Here is a 5,699-nt window from a genome sequence, read left to right as displayed (position 1 = left end):
TTGTTCCCTGGCCTCGCTCAGTAAGTCAAGGATCCGGCATTGCCACAAGCTGCAACATAGGTCACAGATGTGGCTCAGATCTGGCGTTGCTGTGGCTGTGGCAGAGGCCAGCAGCTGCAGCTCCGATTCTACCCCTAGCCTGGCAATGTCATATGCCACAGGGGCGACCCTGAAAAGAAAAGAAAAAAAAAAGGAAGAAACAGGTAAAATTCATCTTGATAATAGAAATTGGTGGATCAAAAGTATGTCTTCATCATTAAATATAAAAATTTCATAAAAATAAAAAATTATTAGTGAGAACTCCTTTTTTCACACTAAGTCTCAAAACTATGGCATATCTGAATACGGACCAGCCATGTCTCAAGTTCCCATGTACCATATGAGACAGGACAGTCTCAGAAGGTGCTATTTCCCCTCTCAACATTTTGACTCCCCATAAACATTTCATGTAAAATAAATGAAATTGTGATGTGTGATTTTTACTTGATTTTAAATGCTCACACTCTCAATAAAATAAGAATTTCTAAAAATGCCTTTCAAAGAGTACCCGGCAGGTCTAAAGGCCAGCCTTAGTTGGCCTTTCCTTCATGTGCTGATAACTGACACCAAAGCATTGTGACTTAGACTGATCAGTTTCTGCCCCTCACAATGGAAAAATAAAAAAAAAACAGATTTTGAGTTTGGCTCAGCCGGTTAAGAACTTGATACAGTGTCCATAATGATGCAGGTTCAATCCCTGGCCTCAGTCAGTGCGTTAAGGATCCGGTGTTGCCATGGGTTGTGGTGATGGTTGCAGATGCGGTTTGGATCTGGCATTGCTGTGGCTCTGGCGTAGGCCGGCAGCTACAGCTCCGATTAGACCCCTAGCCTGGGAACCTCCATATGCCGAGGGTGTGACCCTAAAAAAATAAAAGAAAAAAGAAAACTGGATTCTTGCCTGCTCCTCCCTTCAGGGCAGCTCACCAACCTCAGGCTGAGCACACACACGTTCACATGCTGTCTGCCAGGGACACTGGGCACAGAGACCAGAGGAGAGCAGGGCTCAGGGACAGCCGAGCAGGCTGAGAACACCCATGAGGCAAGGATGGCTGTGTAGCCAGGGGCCTTCCTGTGGGGATGCCGCCAGGATAGGAGGTCCCAGGCCTGGATCCAGGACTGTGGCTAGAAGTTCTGAGGGCAGGAAGGGAGCTGTAGGTACAGAGCCTGCAACCACCCGCTGTCAGGGACCCCCAGAATATTAGGAAGCACGGAAGGAACCGTCCCCAGTGGAACAGGCAAGAGCGTAGCAGTCCAACCCCAATACAATGCGAACTAATGTGCTGCATCTTTCAGTAGCCGCATTAAAGGAAGTGGACAGAAAGGTAACATTCTTCTTAATAGCATATTTTACTTAATCCACTCTTCCTTAAATATGAGCATTTCAACATGTGTGATACTTCCCGTTCTTTTTTTTTAACAAAGTCCTCGAAATCCAGTGTGACTTACCCCCACCCAGCATGTCTCAGTTTGAAGCAGTCCCATTTTCACCACTCCTGAGCCACATGCCCGGGTGGCTACCATATATGGCTGCACAAATCTAGGGGTGGGTGTGTGTGTAGAAGGAATCGTAACTTCTGCTCTGACTCTCTGAGTCCAAAAGACAAGTCAGACCTGCTTAAAGGGGGAGGGCGGGGGATGAAGAGGGAGAGAGGGTCATCCAGCATCTTGGTGAGGCCAGCGCGGCATGCCAGGCACTAAGTGCATGAAGGAGAGGCACCAGCTCCTCTCCCGCATCCCCAAGGGTGTCTGCGCAAACAGTGTCAAGACGACACAGAGCACCGAGGAAGGTTTGCTAAATGTTGCCAAGCACCTGGACACCAGATCACAAGGGCGACCCAGAAAACAGGCAAGTGCACCTGTGGTGGAGCGCTTGGCATCGAGCCCGGGACGGAGGTCACCCCAGGTCACGGCTGGAGGCGGGGAGCCAGGCAGCAAGGCTGCCTAATGTGGAAATGTTTGGATCGGAGCAGGGCAGGCGCTGCGGGCAGCGGGGAGGAGGCCAGGGCGGCGGGGTCCAGAGCGCAGCGCTGACAGTAACCAGGCGCGCAGAGGACCATGTGGTCCACAGCGCCAGCGCTGGCCAAAACCCGGGCTGCCTCTTTCCTAATAAGTCTGGCAGCGCCTGCGTCCTCTCAGCAGACCAGACTCTCCCTTGCTGCCGGGTCTTATTTAAGAAGAAGGAGCGGGGTGCCACCAGGGAGAAAAGCAAGCCAAACCCAGCAAGGATGGAGGGGAGCCCTCCTTTCTCCCGGCCTCCCCACTCCACAGCAGATCAGCTTTGCAAATGAACGAAGGGGTTGCTTTCTCCACGAGGACTGACTCTCTAGCCCTGGGGCACACATCGCATCCCAGATGGTGAGCCACAGGTCTCCAGCCCTTCCCTCTGGGGTGAGGAGGGGGCCCCCTAAAGCATCCCGCCCCATCCCTTCCCCTCCTCCTCCAGCTCCTTCCAGGAAAGAAAGGCACCGCCCACCTAACTTCAGAAGAAGGTTCCCCCCTTCCAGCCTCTGGGTCTGGCTGGGGCTGCACACTTGCTAGTTGTCTGCCGGCCCCACACAAGGGAGGGCAGGATTACAACACGTGTGTGTTTGGGTCAGGAGCACTTTTGAACTATGGCTCCGAGAAAGAACAGCCTGTACAGCCATTGAGTCTCCCAGCAACAAAGAATGTACAACAGAGAATGATTAGCCCTCACTGGCAAAACAATTTTTTTTTTTTTTAAAAAAAGAGGTGCCGCTTGGTCTCTTTATAGGGTCCTGGAGTTAGGGTGTCTGGACTGAAGAGTGCTCTCCCTGCCTGGCTGGGAGAACCAGCGTCACTCGCTCCTCAGGGGTTTATGACCTTGGCTTACTAATAAGCCCTTGTAACACGATTACAGTCGGGGTTTTGCAAGCTTCGGGACCCAGGTGTGGTTGAAGGTCAGCTGCCTCGGGACAGGGGGCTCTCCTGCCGTTGGGAAAAGGTTACAAAGAATGATTTTCCTGCTCGAGGGCTTGTAGATGATTAACAGGTTTCTTTCTGTTAACCAGAGAGTTAATCGTTAGTCAAAGCACACTTTGATAATGGGGGCGGAGGGGAGAAAATGAATACGTCAACCATTAATCGAGGGACATGCCATAAAAGTTAGGATGGAAAACACACCGTTTGGGAGAGGAATTCATGCACTGGCCTGCTGGAGAAGAAGGAGGTAAAGGATCAAGTGAGGCCATGAAGTTCATGCATACTTAGAGCAGGGAGTTTTTTTTTTTTTTAAATCCTTTTCCTTGTTACATTGCTTGGAGGAAGCAGGGTAGGGATAACGAAATAACAAACACGGGAACATTACAAATAAAGCCAGTTTTATTGGCTTTTTGCTCCAGCCTCCCACAGTTGAGCCTGTCCTCTGTATGATTCTTTCCTTGGGCATTTTGCGGGGAGGAGAGGAGCCCAGGGACTCACGATCAGAAAAGCCAAGGGGGTCCAAGGAACTCAGGCTGAGAGGCATGAGGCCACACCAGCCCCTCCCCCGGGGTCACCCTGGCCAGTGCCCCCGTCCCTGACCCCAATCGTCCTGCTGGGGCCCAGGGTGGCCTTGCTGGGCAGAGAGGTTGCCTGTTCGCTGCCCTGGAAAAAAGCAGCATTAGCCTCAGTTTCTTATGGCCTGATTGTGACACCAGGTCCTGGTGCCCAGGAGAGCTTTCCCCCAAGGCCCAGCCCAGGAAACAAGAGGATGCAGGGGGCAAAATTCCTGTTTTGCGCAGACAACTCCCAGATACACCACCTCCACCACTAGAAACATTTCTGGGTGCAGGACACAAGCATGTGTATTTTTTTTTTTTCTTTTTGCTTCTCAGGACCACACCCTTGGCATATAGAGGTTCCCAGGCTCTCCCAGGCTAGGGTCGAATCAGAACTACAACTGCCGGCCTACGCCACAGCCATAGCAATGCAGAATCTGAGCTGCATCTGCAACCTACACCACAACTCCTGGCAACGCTGGATCCTTAAACAGGAATCGAACCCACAACCTCATGGTTCCTAGTCAGATTTGTTAACCACTGAGCCACAGTGGGAACTCCAACATGTGTATTTTTTTTTTTTTAAGGCTAATTCTCTCGAGTAGCCAGGGATGAATTGCCGCCACCAAGAAAACTAGCTGGGGAAACGTGAGCTGGGGGGCAGAACGCTCTGGGAAAGGTGCGCTCAGACTTGGTGGCCCAAGAGGATGACGGCAAAGATGAAGAGTGTGTGATAAACATGGATGGTCAAGAGGTTATGGACAACGTTGGAGCAATGCTGTGGGGGCCACACTAGAGAGACCCTCCTGCTCCCTGACACTTAGAAAGACCCAGGAGACAGTATAGATGCCTTTGGACCTGTTGTGGTCTGTGCACACGGGTCACAAAATAATTTCTGGACTCGTATCGGGGTGAAAAGAAAGAAGAGTTTATTGAGCATGGCGAGGGGAGAGAAAGTAGAGTTTATTGAGATAAGAGATGCTGCAAGCAAAGCAGGCTGACTTGCTGATGATCGGGGAGAACCAATCCTTGAACGTGTGGTCATGTCTGTTTTAATAGCCCAGGGAGAGGAGATGTCTCAGGATATATCTGCTGACCTGCTGATTGGTTGGGGAAAGAGGGGAGTCTTAGGATACGCTTGCTGGTTGGTTGGGAGCATGTAAGGTCCTATAGGGGTGGGGCGAGGAGTGGGCCATATACCTTTCCTAGTAGGGGCAAGAAGGAGTAGACCTGGTTGCTCAAGGTGGGGGAGGGAGCACTACAATGAGACAGGAGGGGTGATGATAAGGGTCTGGCAATTCCTGTCTTGGCCAGACGCTTGGAGTTCTATCTCCCTAAAGGGAACTTGAAGCCCAACAGGATCCACCCCCTCCATCTGGCTTGAGGAGGGACACTGACCAGGGAAAGCTGACCTCAGAAAGGCATGTCCCAAGAGCATGTGACTGTGGCCATTTGTATGGTAACTCGCTGACTTATACGGGCAGAGAGAGATGGCTTCTCTCCTGAGCCGTGTTCTCAACTTGTTCTGAACCCCTCCAATTTTCCATCTGTTAAATGGAATGATAACTCTTGACGTCTGCTTGCCTCACTTGGACACTATGAATAGAAAAATTTTCCCCAAGTGCTTTGGGCTCACACGAAAAGGAACTAGCTAAGCATCTCTGCACTCGCCAGATTTTCCTGGACACCAATCAACTTAAATGGATAATAATAAATTCCTCTGCCTGTCTTTGTTGAGAGAGTAAAAGAGAAAGAATCCCTCAAGACCTCGGGTCTCGAATATTCTGCTCTCTAAAACCTCTTTCAAGAAAAGGGTCTGAGGACCAGGTCTGAGAGATGGCAAGAGCTGTCTCTAGAATATTTTGGTTTTAAAAATCACCTTCCCTGGAGTTCCCATTGTGGTTCAGCAGAAACAAATCCGACGTAGCCATGAGGATATGGGTTCAATCCCTGGCTTTGTTCAGTGGGTTAAGGATCTGACGTTGCCATGAGCTGTGGTGTAGGTTGCAGATGTGGCTTGGATCTGGCGTTGCTACGGCTATAGCATAGGCCAGCAGCTGCAGCTCCGAATCGACTCCTAGACTAGAAACTTCCATATGCTGCAGGTGCAGCCCTAAAAAGAAAAAAAAGAAAAGAAAAATCCCCTTTCCTGAACCACGTAGA

General features: G+C 50.6%; 1 long non-coding RNA gene across 1 annotated transcript; it reads left to right on the top strand.

Annotated features, from left to right (window-relative positions):
• The first annotated feature begins 2,007 nt into the window (after window positions 1-2,007).
• Window positions 2,008-5,300, top strand: LOC146396801 (uncharacterized). The gene is made up of 2 exons (XR_014828252.1): window positions 2,008-2,394; window positions 4,124-5,300. It is a non-coding gene; the product is annotated as an uncharacterized LOC146396801 (long non-coding RNA).
• Window positions 5,301-5,699: the final 399 nt, after the last annotated feature.

Source organism: Sus scrofa, chromosome 14 (genome assembly GCF_054392235.1).
Source record: "Sus scrofa isolate SSC_HxYL_T2T_F1_AM1 chromosome 14, Sscrofa_HxYL_maternal_Yorkshire_Landrace_v2.0, whole genome shotgun sequence".
NCBI classification, from domain to species: domain Eukaryota; kingdom Metazoa; phylum Chordata; class Mammalia; order Artiodactyla; family Suidae; genus Sus; species Sus scrofa.
The sequence above is the reverse complement of the archived record's forward strand: the minus strand, read 5'-3'. Positions and strand labels throughout refer to the sequence as shown.